We start from the raw sequence: 13826 nt of genomic DNA on the forward strand, positions 1-13826 counted from the left end.
TTCCTTTCCCCTACCCTTGAACCAGGGATACTCCAGATGGTGGAGAACCCCTTGACCTGAAATTTTGAGAAAGGACAAATGTGGAACAAAGTCTTCATCTGACTTTTATTAGTATTAAGAAATGTAAAAGAAATATAGTTTTAATCCACTGACATATTGGTGGTGTTTGTTACCACAGCGTAATTAAGCCTATTTTAAATGATACATTTACTAACTGCTGGGGTTTATCTCCTTCGATTAGCCCTAGATCCAACAGGTTTTTCTGGATATAGTTATTATCCTTTTCCCCTTCCCACTGATGTCTGATTCCCCCATTTTTCCCAAAGGTGTTGCTTTCCCAATCATGAATCAACAAGTAGGAAGAGATTTAACTGGTTCTGTGTGAATTATCGCATCTAAGGTTCAGTTTTTTCATATGTCAATTTCCAAATTAATTAATATGCTTAACAGTTTGTCGACAACAAAGAGAAGTAAATCCTCCCTGGAGATTTCAAAGCCCCTTCCAACTGAGGAGAAAGGTTAAATTTGAGAGCAAAGTACTAATGCAATCACCCATGCTGAGAAATCTGGCTGACCTTCCACCTGAAACTATCTCCCATTGTGAAGGAAGAGAGGAAATGAAACTCTCATTTCCATTTCCCCAGGCAACTCATCTTCCATTCCCACTCTCCTTTTGTGCAATACCAAGGCATGGAATACAAAGATAAAAAATTATTACTGACAATTTTATTATTCAGATACTCTTACAATAGCATGGAGCTCATACTCTGGAGCCAGACTGCATGGGTTTGAAATATGAATTAACCACTTGGAGCAGTGTTGGGCACCTCACTTAACCTCTCTCTACCTCTGTTTCCTCATCTGTAAAATACGGGTACTTGAAATGTCCTAAGGTTTTTATAAATTTTAAATAACATACGATTTGCAATATGCTACAATGTCTGGCACTTAATAAGAGCTATTTTACTAAATAAATTTTACCGTTTACTAAATTTTAAACCTAGACTATAAATCATTTGCATTTTACATGGAAACATTATTTTATAAGGCTTTATAAACTTCATATAAAATTCAATATAAATAGTTTAATCCAAATTATAAAATTTGTATGATATCTTACAGACAGAAATCCAAAATCAAGCCAGGAAAAAGAATACAAAGATAGTTGTTACTTAAATAAAAATCAAATACTATCAGAGAATGGATGGAAAAAAGAAAAAAAATAACTGGTAAAAGTGTGTGAACATGCAGAGTTCTTATTTAATCCCATCAGGACTCATGGCACATATCCTTTGGAGCTCATGAAATGGAACAGTTTAAATTGGTCACTGACCACAGAAAGGATTAGCATGTTTTTATCTTTTTAATCCAAAACATCTAGTTTTCAGATTTTATCAGGCATAATATAAAAGTGATTAGTGTTACAGTTCCTAGAAGTGAGAAGTTGTTTATGGTTCCATTTCCATGCATAGTCTGTGATTACCAGATTGCAGAAAGTAGCTGAATAGGGCCGCAGTAGGCAATTCAATATGTACACATACTTTCATATGCTGCAAAGAAAAATTCCATGACCTCTGCCAAATCCATTCATCACAATCTTGGAAAGTAATATCTATTCTGCAAAATTTTTCTATAAAATACATAATATTATGAACACTCACTCGTCTTTTTTATTTGTACAGAGAACTGTCTCATTTTTCTTAGGACCTCTCTCCATGTACGTGAGTGTGTGTGTGTATGTTTAGTAAATCATAACGTTGTTTTAAGCTTTGTTCTAAGTTAATTCACTGTGGTAAAAGACAAAAATCTGGCAAAAATTACTATTGTTTTGGAAATGCAATTGACGTAAGCACTGACATGAAAATGTCATTTGATTTAAGGTCACTTCACAGGCAATTAATTACTAAAAAGTGTAGGCAGATATATTCAGCTCCAAAACAGCCGTTTTGGCTTATTGCACATCTGAGAGCATAATGGATTTAATACCAAACTCTTACACTGTACTGTAGTATTTCACCTTTAACGAGCATGCAGTTCAAGCTTATCTTTGCTAAATTCTTTTGTTTTCATTCCTAAGACTGAACCAATGTACATCCTTCTTCCTATGTTACATGATAGATTTCATGGGTGTTAACAAGAGTGTCTACTCATGCAGTGAAATGCTGAAAGGCTACATTTTACTAAGAGCTGTTTATTACCTACAACATACAGTCAATTATCTTTTGTAATCAAAGAATTTTAAAACCTCCAACTCTAACATAAATGCATTAGGATAGCACATTTCAACCTTGACCAGAACACTGTAAGATGAGTTTGCCAATATATTACAGAAAACTCATCTGTACGTGGTAAGCACATTTAAATCACTTGGAAAACAAAAAGCCAGTAGCAGTTTTTAGCAATCTGTTGACATTTCTTGGGGAACTGTGATTTCTTTTACAGTGTTCTGGCTATAATTTTAAACCGACTCAAGCCTATGAGCTTTTATATGCCTTCAGAATTGTGTTTTCTTTTCTATTTGTCAGGTGATATGTAATTAGTCTTGTGTATCAACTCATGTACAGATCCCTTTGAAAAAGAGAGTATGAACAGTACAGAGTATAAGAGGTACTGAAAATGCATATTTTGAGTTATGCTTCTTAATACTGAAATGTTTTATATAGGACACACTAGAATCCACCCAAATGTATATTTTCAAGCACAAACTAAGGGCAAGATATACAAAAATAAATATGCTTTGATGATAATCCAAATTTTTGCCTCATTAGATACAAGTAAAACTTGATGTCAAACTTTTTTTTACCTCGTCTTGCTATATCTTTACGCATATTCAATTTCCTGATAAATACTACCAGTCTCACTATACATTACTAAGATCCATTTCTTTCCTTCCATCATAACAGACAAATCTTTAGATTGAGGTTAAGTTGTATCACAAATTTCTTTTACTCGTAGCTTGCTTTTTTCCTTTTTGTTTCTTGTCATTAACCAATGTAATAACCTTTCTCGCTAATTAGTATGATCCCCTCATTCCATGAAAGTAACAGCTTAAAGTGCTAGACCTGAGCTGCATCAGGTATCTCAGGAATCTGAGCTGAGTACAGGAATAGGATAAGACTTGTTCTTGTAGAAAATAAATAGGAAGGATCAAAACCAAAAACAAAGCCAGACTGCTCAACAGACATGTAAGTATAAAAAACAAGTTTGAAAAGCGATCTGTCTCTCCATCCATCCCTCCATCCAACAAATTTGCATCATGTCAGAAAATGACAGAGAAAAGATTCCTGTTTTCTTTCGACAAATAACTCTAGGGGGAACAGAAAGACAATAAACACGTTTTTTTTAATGTTAATTCTTAATAAATAAATATATACATTGTATATAGATAAGTTAAAAATTAAAAAATTAAAATAAATAAACAAATCCATAAATAAACAAACAAGAAAACATCAGATAAAGATGAGGGCGATGAATGACACCAAACAGGATAATTTTACAGGAAGTCACTGGTGCAGGGCAGGGGAGGAGGTGCTGGGTTACTTTCGATGGGATTGTCAGGGAAGGCCCTCCGGGATCCTAGCTTTTGAACTGAGAAGTAAATGATGAGAAACAACCAGCCATGGAAAGACCAGGGAGAAGAAAGAACAGTCATTGACGGTTATCTTATTTCATCTATTCTAAGCTGCCTCTTTTTTACACATATTTTAATATCCTAAAATTGGGGTGCATGTTATAATTGCTATTAGCTGGATGTCAGTCATAACTATGTAGTAATAACTCTACACATGTGCAAACTTATTTGTTATTTCCGATGGCAGGAGGGAACAATATCAGTGCCTTGATGTTTAAGTAAACAAACCATTTATGGACTATTTTAGAAAGAAATAGGAGTCAACAAGAATTTGTTGTATAAAATCCTTGCATTAACACCATCTGGTAAGATCAAGAAATCACCAGCATTAATCTTGTCAAATGATTGTCAATATTGTGGAAGAAAATCCCTGGGACCACGTTGGAGCACTCTTTTGGTAACTGCCCAATCACCAGTGCTCTTGATGGCACAGACAATGAAAACGAATGGCTGAACAGTGATTAAGGGTTAGATTATCAATGTAAAGAAGTTTTAGGAATACCTTAAACAATTTATTTTGTTTAATGTTCTGTATTTCTATGTATGAACAAGCATGGCATTCTAAAAATCCCTGTCTAAATAATTCTAATATTAAAAGGCTCTTTAAATATGTAGGAAAAGTCCTAAGTGACATAAAAAAATTGTATTATAGTTTAAATGTCAACTTTATTTTCTATTTTAATAGTACATAAAATAACAGTTCATCTTACAATTCATGGTGTCTTAGATATTTAGAGATCAGTGCTCTTTCAAGGCTTTGCTATTTGGTGGTACATAAGGCAGGCATGGTTCCAACCTTTACCAGGCTTTCATTCTAGAGGGGGATAGAAATTATACAACCAAGTAAATTAAATAAACTGGTAATTACAGGTTGTGATAATTACTAAGAAGACAATAATAAACAATTATGCACAGTGTGCATAAATGCTTACGGGGAAGATGGGGGGATGGTGAATCTAACTGAGATTATGGGAGGTGTAGGTTGTCAAAGAAAGGTTGTCAGAGGATACAACCTTTAAACTAAAACTTGAAGGAAGAGTCTGTCATATGAAGGGTAGAAGAAGAGTATTTCAGGGGGAGAAAAAAGCATGTGCAAAGTAAGGTGTTTAGTATATTCTGGGAATGGAAAGATTTGGGAGACTGTGGATAACAAAGAAAAGAAGGGAAGGTTGGCATAGAAACAGGTTGGTTGGAACCTGAGTGAATGTCATGGGAGGAAGATGATGCAGGGTGTTATAGACAGCATTGAGAAATTTGTGCTGAACTCTAAATGCAAATGGAAAGTATTGAGGGACTGATAGAGGGAGTAACATCATCAGAATTATGTTTTAAAAAGGTTATTCTGGATGCCCTAAGGAAACTGAATTATAGGTAGGCAATGAAAGCTGCAGGCCAGTTAGAAGGCCACTACAATAGAAGTGAGAGCTTACGATAATTTAGATCAGGATAGTGGAGATGAAGACAAATGAATGGATTTCATATACAATTTGGCAGTGAACTAATAACTCATTGATTGATTAGATAGGGATTGGGGAGCAATCAAGGATGACTTTGAAGTTTCTAATTGAAGCAATCAAATGTATAACAAATACCAATTCCTGAAATAGTAAGAACAACAGATGAACTGGTGGGAGGTGAGAAATGAGGTTTAAGAATTTAGCTTTGGAGACATTAATATAGAATATAAGTCGGTTATTGTGTGCAAAGAATGGATAACTTGTTGACAGACGATGGAATATAATATTATCCATTGGATCTGACAACACGGAAGTGACTGCCATTCTTAAAAAAAAAGAGTTTGGTTGAATGATGTGAGATGAAAGTTGAATGGAATGTGAGAAAATGGTGACAAAATGTTCGGATGAGTCTTTCAAGAAGTTTGGCTGTAAAAGAGTGGATGGCCATGAGAAAAATGAAAGGGATGGGATATAAATTGCAGGTACTAGGCAAGACTTAGAGCAGCGGATCATAATGAGATCAGAATAGAGAGTATGCCTTGTGCTGCCTTGCTGAGCAGCAGAAAATGAAAAGTTCAAATGGAGGGTAAAAGGTGGTACATAGAGATATAACCTCTCCTGAGTTTCCACAAGTGGATATGGCTTTTTAAAACTTGTAACCTAAGTTTTAAACTAAGTATTGTTCCAGTTAGGAGAGGTTGTTTCAAGTTTGCCATCCTCTTGGAAAACCTCAATCTAGGATTCCATGCCTGGGCTGTTATGAAAAGATGTTGGAAGGACCTGCTCATTTTAGTTTTCTACAGTCAAGTGGGAGCTATGGACAACTTGTGGCTGCTGTTAGTGGGGCTATAACACACCAGACCTTGAGGAATGATACTTTTGCAACCTGATGGTTTTCTAGGAGCTGGAGTCATCACAGGGAATCCCGTGAATTTTTAATCAGAAAAGGTTATATTACACTCACTTGGTAACCTGTAAAATTTAGAACTTAAAAAATAGAAAGGCAAGTAAAAGATAAAATAAAAAATAATTAAATATTCTATGTAACATTTTTTTCATCAAAGGTATAGATACATAGTAAATTGATCAGATGAAAATAGTGACTGGCTATAGACTATGTTTGGAGAGATGAAACAAAAATAACACACCTTATGCCATACAGAAAGAAACAGAAAAACAAAAACAAAAACCATTGTGGGCAGCCAGGGATATGAGCAGAAATAAATATGAGCAGAAATAAATTCTTGGGTCATGGTCACATAGCTTAGAGTCACATATTTGTAGAAAAAAAAAATGACATAACTGGTATCCAGCTCCTCTAATGTAAAGGAAGTAAAACAAAAATGATCTTAACCAAGACAGAAAAATGGCCAACAATTACAAACTCATCTTTATCCCCATCCATCCATTTCCCTCTCTAAGCTACTTGTACCACTATTTCTAAATCTTTGTATGGATATTTTAGGAAAAACTTTTTTTCTCCTTGAAATAGTAAAGTGTCTGTGCTCGAGGGGATGGTTAAATAAAATTGATAAATAATAAGTGGTTAATGACAAAACAATGAATGTTCTGAAACATTTCCTGTTCATCATATAATCAATAAGAGTCTCCAAGTCAAAGCCAATAATAGAGCTTTGAAATTCAGAAGAAGTTGGAGAAAATTTGTAATATACTTAGGAAGAAAATACTGCCTAGGAACAGCCATCTACTTGATAGAAAAATCCTTTTTCTTTATAAAAACTTACTTGCTCAAATGTTATTAATATTAGTGAGATTTTACCAAAAGATAAACTAATATTAGTGAGATTTTACCAAAAGATAAACTCTAGGAAAATTAATATTATTTTTGTCAAAGATGTAAACACTAACAACTTATTCCTGCTTCTATCATTTTTGAAAGATGGAATAAAATCATATTGGAAACAAAAATAAGGCAGCTTTTTAAAATTACAGAAATAAATACATATTTGTTTATTTCAATGCATAGCTAGCACTGTCTGAGATTACAATGCATTGTTTTAACAATATGTACAATCTTTCAGAATAAACAGAGAAGGATGAAGTACGAAGACATTTCCATTTTATTTATTTTTTCTTTTTTCCCTTTTCTCTTTTCTCTTTTGAGTCTAGAGTGTAATGAACTTATTTTTAATTGAAGGAACTAATCTTGGAATATTTCACATTTAATCCTAAACTCTACTCCTTGCTCCAATTAAGTAGAACCACATAAAATTATTCTATGTTAATGATAGCCATAAGCTGCTGGACATTACTAGAAAACACATTGTCAGGCATAGCTGAGTACCTCTAAAATAAGACCTATCTTAACACACAGTGCACAAATATTTACAGGGAAAAAATACTATAGCTTGAATTTAGAGTCATTGAAATATAAATTGGAAAATCACTTTTGCCAAATTGCTTTGTACATAGTAAGTTCCTGCTCTTTTTCTTATTATGATCGTAAATAATCCCAACAATCAAATATACATCATTAAATTATTTTTTTAATTTAACATTGGTTGATAAACCTTTTGTCACTCCTATTTTTTTTTTTTTTCCAAAAAGAAGGTAGGTCCTTGGAGGATGTTTTGGATGAAGTTGTTTGTTGTACAAAATAAAATGCATTATGAAAGTGATGCAGAGTTGAGCTTATGGATGGAGAACAATTTTCGGTTTGTTTATCAAGCTAATGAAACATACATGACTAGAACTATCCCTAGCCAATTGTTAATTAGTCTTATATTCCTTAGTTATGGAAAGTTTAGGAACTTCAAAGTTATTAGGGAAATAGTATAAATTGAAAAAAAATTAGTATGTGCCTGTTGTAATGCTATATTAGGCATCTCAAAGTACCTGTCTTGAATATGTTCTCATCAAAAGCAAATGATTTTGTGGAATATCTTAGGTGCAGAATCAATAGACATCGATTATACTCTTTTCTAAGCAAAGGAGCAATGTGAAGCTGGCCTATTTCTCTAACTTCATTGGGCCCCAGTTTACAAATTTTCAGCAGATATTTAATGGTCACCTATTTCATCCCAAGTAATTTGACAAATGGCCCAGACTATACAGTATGTGATGGAGTGGAAAGAGCATACAAATTGTATCTCAAAGGTGCCATTTATGAAACATTAATGTGAGTTATGCAATTCTAAGCCCTGGGCCTTAGAGACAGAAAGTCAGGAATTCCAACTTCAATTACGCTGAGAGCAAGTTAAATGACTAAGCAAGACCTTTTAACTCTGAGCCATAGCTGCATAATCTATAAATATGGCTGTTACAAAAATATCGTCAAATTATAGGGAGGATGCAATGGACACTCAGTAAACAATGGTTCCTTCTGCAAGTTGCACTCTAACTCTAAAACTTGGTAATATTGAAAGTAGTGCCAATATTTAACTACATATTATATTACTGTTTTATATTTCAAAATGACAATACTGGGCAGTGTTCAATTGAACATGCTTCTGAATTTACTTTTCTAGTAGTGGTGATACAGCTACATGCACACTTTCTCGTCCAATCACCTATATAAACAAATGACACAAATGTAAAATTTAATTAGTTATGTAATCTATTGCAATAGACAATGGGTTCTTGGTATAGTGCCTACTTGTCATTTTTTATTTTGTAGTAGAACTGAAATAGTGCATCAAATAAGAAAAAAATATTCTCAATTACAGAGCATATGTAGTGTATTTGATACCTTGAACAGATACCTCTTCTATATAATGAAATTGTTTTCAGTAATAATTACGTAGTAATCATTATTTTTTTGATTTTTTCTTTGTTTTTAAAGTACTGAATTAAAATGAAGAATATTTTTTAATTTTTAAGATATTATTCAAAATCAGTAAAATATTTCATCTGTAAACTAAAATTTGCTGGTTAACAAACAAAATATTATACCCTGCAGCTTGCACTTGGTTTTACCGTTTTATAAATTTAAACACAAAGGACACCAAGTAAACACACAGACTAACAGACTTCAAATAACTCAAGTTCTATTGCTTTTGTTTATAATCACTGCAAATTATTGTTAAATTTGAAACTACAGGAATATTGAATACCACATACGCACAGGGATTAAATACAGGGATTTGTAATACCACATGGGTTGGTTACACGAACTGTACCAAGAACCATTTTAAATCACTTTGAACAAATATACTCTCTAAACCGAAGTGCACCACTGAATCTCTATGGGGGGGTGGCTTCTCTAAATCAACTTCCAGGTAAAACAATGTTTATAAAAGATAAGTAATTAAAATGTTCTAATTTGATGCTTGCATATACATTTTAAAAACTCAACAGTAACCACAGAATTTTTTTAGAACTTGGATCAATAAAAAATTATTTTCCAGTAAGATATTTTGTATAATTCATGTTATTCAACAGTCATGGTTCATGGTGATGAAAAAAGACTGGCTGTTACGATTGTTTTCAATTTTCCACAATGTACCCCTGTGCTTGCACCTGATGTGGAGCACTGTCACAAGTCCACTGCTGGCATACCACTGCTCAGGTGTCAGAATTTTTACTACGTAAGGTTCTTTTTGTTCTTACTCAACCACAATATTAGTTAGGGGAGTATTAGTTGCTGTCTTAAGAAGACTCAAAAATGCATAATGGAGTTAGAAATGTCTTGATTGTGCAAATCTCTGGGGTTTTTACATACTCCATATGTAAGTGGTGAGAGTGGTATTCCTGATTGTGGGCAAGGGCTTGTGATAGTAAGAGAGGGGGCTCTACTCCACATAGTCATCAGGGATCCAAGCTGATGGTTGCTTTGTGGCCCTCAACCAGTATTTTCAAGTGGTGATTTTCGTAGTAGTGAAGAACAGGGGCAAACATATTTGAAAATATTTTAAGGCTAGTCTTAAAAGTGGGACGTGATATTTCCAATCACGTATTGACTAAAACTTTAGTGTAGTTATATAAGTACACTAAACTGCAAAGGAGACTTGGAAATTTGTTCTAACTGTATCCTTGGAAAGAAGAGAAAACAGATATTGCTGGGCAACTAGTTATCTCTACCATGCCTACTTTAAACCCTCTCTATCTGATTTGGCAAGAGTTTACCTGTCTCTGTTATTTCCATAAGTCTCAACACAACGTCTGCCACCTTCCCTGTAGTATATTTCCACATGCTTCCATGCCACTTACCCTAATTATAATAGATTACAAGTGAAAGAAAGCGGGATGTTGAATACCAAGTACCATGAATGAAATTTTATAGACATTAACTCATTTCATCTCAGTAACTTATTTAATCCAATGTTCTTTTATAAAAATCCTTTTCCTAATGACCCATACATATGCCTAAAGACTTTCTAAGAAGAGGTACAAGCCTCTCATCCCTATTACTCAATTCACTCAATCCATAAAACTAAGAATTAGGAAAAACTTCACTTTGTGCTTATACCATCCTTATTTATTCTTCCCTATTCTGGAAATTTTTCTCCAAACACAATCCAGTTTTAGGCTCAGTTAATTTATGCCTTTATTTTACTCCATGGGGGCCCCTTATATCAACATCCAGCCTGGATCTCCCCTCTTTGACCAGATACCACCCATTTCATAACCTATTCCTTCCGTCACTGTTCATCCACTTTATGTACTATCTTCTCAAAAACGGTTCTATCCTAGGTTATACTGAGTCAATATGATATTAATCTATGCCACTGTGTACCAATACATAAAGCTCGCCAAATGTTAGAAGTATGATGACACTAATATAATGAGAAAAATTTCCTAAGCCACACATGAAAAAGCCAAATGACTTTCTTTATGAGAACATGAACTTCAAGCTAAATGGGGCACAAAACTTTAATAGGCGTGATTTTGATTCCATGATTCAAATTGTAAATAACTATTTAAAGGATATAACTAAATACATTTCTTAACATAAGTGCTGCAATTACTGACAGTTTTAGGTTTTAGAAGACCAAACGGTGGAGAGCAAGATAAAGACAGTGATACCAGTTAAAACAAATTCTGCGTAATTCTGCAAGTAACTTCCTGGCTATAGATATTTTGCTATTAAATGAAAACAAACGACTGGGTAATGTGAAAAGTTAAATATAACATGGATATATTCTGTCAATTTTACTAAAAATATATTTAGCCTCATTTGATCAATTAAAAGAAATAGGCACTATACTTTTTCAGGACTTAAAGGTATAACACTACCATCAAAGCAATGGAAAGGACATTTGTTTTCATTCTGGCTCCTACAATAATGAGAACATTCTATCTACTGCCCTATTTAGGTAAATAATGAGATGCTAAAATAAAGAGAGAAAATCATCAGGCTCCACATTAACAGAATGCCTTCAAGCAAAAAATCATGACAGCCATATAAACTTTAGACTCATGACTCGGTGCCCTGTGAAAAGTCACTTTTTCTCTTTAGAACTCAGTTTGTTGGCCGGGTGGTTTCGTCATAATCTGGAAATTAAAGAAGTTGGTTCCTTCCATCTCAAATATTATATTTACAAAGAGTGTAAATACTACTCAATTAGCATAACTGTTGGCAAAGATACAATAGTAAATAAGGCATAAATTTCCTCTATTAAAAAATAGATCAATCTTCCTTTATAACCACATACATAATTCTAAGGCACTCAGAGAAGGAGGAAAAATTTAAGTACTATATTTTCTGTCCTCCTGAAGTTCAGGAACAAGTCTGCTTCACAACCAACACTATTTAACATAGGTTACACACCTAGAATATACACACAATCCCAATGGCAGCAAGAATGATTCAGTAAGGACAGAGGCAGGGCATTGATGATTTGTTAAATTTCCCTAAGACCTTTGTGTGAGTGAAGAAATCTTATTAAATTTAGTGTCCTGAATGTCATCTGTATGCAGGATTATATTTTTAAATTTCCCTCTAGAATAATAACTGTGAAGCTTTCAAGAGTGGGTTTGCTCTCTGCTGAGCCAACACCCCACCCCCCAACACACACAGCCCAGGGAACAAAACTACCATTGTCATGTGGAGAGCCAGCAATGTAAACACTAGAGGACTGCACCTGTTTGTTCACTGTCATCAAATGCCAGCCTGGGGGCTACCCCTGGTAAGAGAGCTCTGACTTCTAAACCACAGAGCAACAGAAACTCTCCTGAAAAAATCTTTTGTGTGCAAACAGAAGTTTAGCAGCATGCTTTCTTCCTAGGAGGAAAAAGAGCATATCTCTTACCAACAAACCTTCAAGATATATTCATTCTTTGCAAGCTCAGTGTTATGAATAGTTATATTAAGCTTTCCATTGTTGCTCAGCTTTAGTTTAAAAGGAAAAAATGAAGGACAAGAAAATGATGTTAACTGGCATCAAAACTATGTTTTTCTTGTTAAGTAGTAATTACCTGAATCGCTTTTAGAAATTTTGTATGTTTTTGTCAACTTTTTAAAATATAAATTAGCTTTACATGGTATATTGAAAAGACATTTCTCCTAATCTACAGCTTCCAAAACAATGTCCTAGGTGTAAGTTTGGGATAACACAAAGCCTGGTTTCAACCTTCGATGACTTAGGTTAAGAGTACAAGGAAAGAGCTCCTTTAATTATTCCCCTTTAGTAAGAGAAAGGTATAAATCACCTAATAAGTTTAAATTAATAAACACAGGCACACAGCAGTAAACAAACAAAAAGAAAACTTGTCAGGTGCTTGTGAGAGGTTTTCACTTCAGTGCCATCTTTATTCTGGCTTCAGTACAGTTTGTGATCTCAAATTCTGGGTATGTGATTTCACAGATCCTAACTGTTCACTGTAGCAGGTATCTCTGTAGACACACATACAGAAGGTGAAGGAGTATCTTCCGGATAAGTGTGTGTGTGTGTGTGTCTGACAGAGAGAGAGACAGAGATGGAGACAGAAAGAAAGAGAGAAAGCGAAAGAGCATATGATTGCACTGTTTATTTGTAACTCTTTTTCTTTTGGCAGGATGTTTCAAAACAAGACCATGAGTTTTAAAATATAAAAAAAGAAAGAAAACCAAAAGGAAAAGGGTTTCTTGCAAGACAGACCCTAGAGCAGTTTGAAAACATCAAATAAAACCCCTCCAGCATGTTCTCCCCTAGTGATACCTTTGTACATTCATTTCACCCTGTAGGCATATTTCCCATGACACACAAAAGGTTTCAGTGTTATGTGAATAGGTATAAACACATATGGATCACTCATTTGCCATTCTGTTCCATACTGAGTTCCATACGGTCTCCTATAAAGTTAATTTTATAAGAAAATGAATTCTTGGAGGCCACATACCATTTCAGACCATGGATAGAAAAGTAGAATTATAACAAGTTGAATATGTTTCTCCTTGGATACATGTCAATGACACACAATGTGCATGGATATGCATAACAGTTAGAAACTATACACACATATGTATGTTTCTTTGTATGTTTGCATACATATGCATCTATATTCGTATATATGTATATCTATACAGAAAGAAATTGTGTGTGTATGACTTCTATTATGTGTTGACACATATCCAATGACACACACCCACAGGCACACACACACACATATATCCTCGTTTTCTGTTATGTATTTATGAGACTATTTTGCTATGTCCCGCTTTGGTCTTTTTCTGTCTTTTGTTTAGTTATAGGTATGTATCTGGGTTTATTTATTTATTTTTTTGAAGCTTTGAAATAGATATGACCTATTGACCATATGGATTTAAAGTTACTGATTCTGTTTCCTAACGTAAGGAA

At 34.0% G+C, this 13826-nt stretch overlaps 1 protein-coding gene across 3 annotated transcripts in view; it reads right to left on the bottom strand.

Annotated features, from left to right (window-relative positions):
• Nucleotides 1–13826, bottom strand: part of ERBB4 (erb-b2 receptor tyrosine kinase 4) — a 1081647-nt gene that overhangs the window by 478068 nt on the left and 589753 nt on the right. The window lies entirely within an intron of this gene.

The sequence above is a fragment of the Cynocephalus volans genome, chromosome 1 (genome assembly GCF_027409185.1).
Source record: "Cynocephalus volans isolate mCynVol1 chromosome 1, mCynVol1.pri, whole genome shotgun sequence".
Classification (NCBI taxonomy): domain Eukaryota; kingdom Metazoa; phylum Chordata; class Mammalia; order Dermoptera; family Cynocephalidae; genus Cynocephalus; species Cynocephalus volans.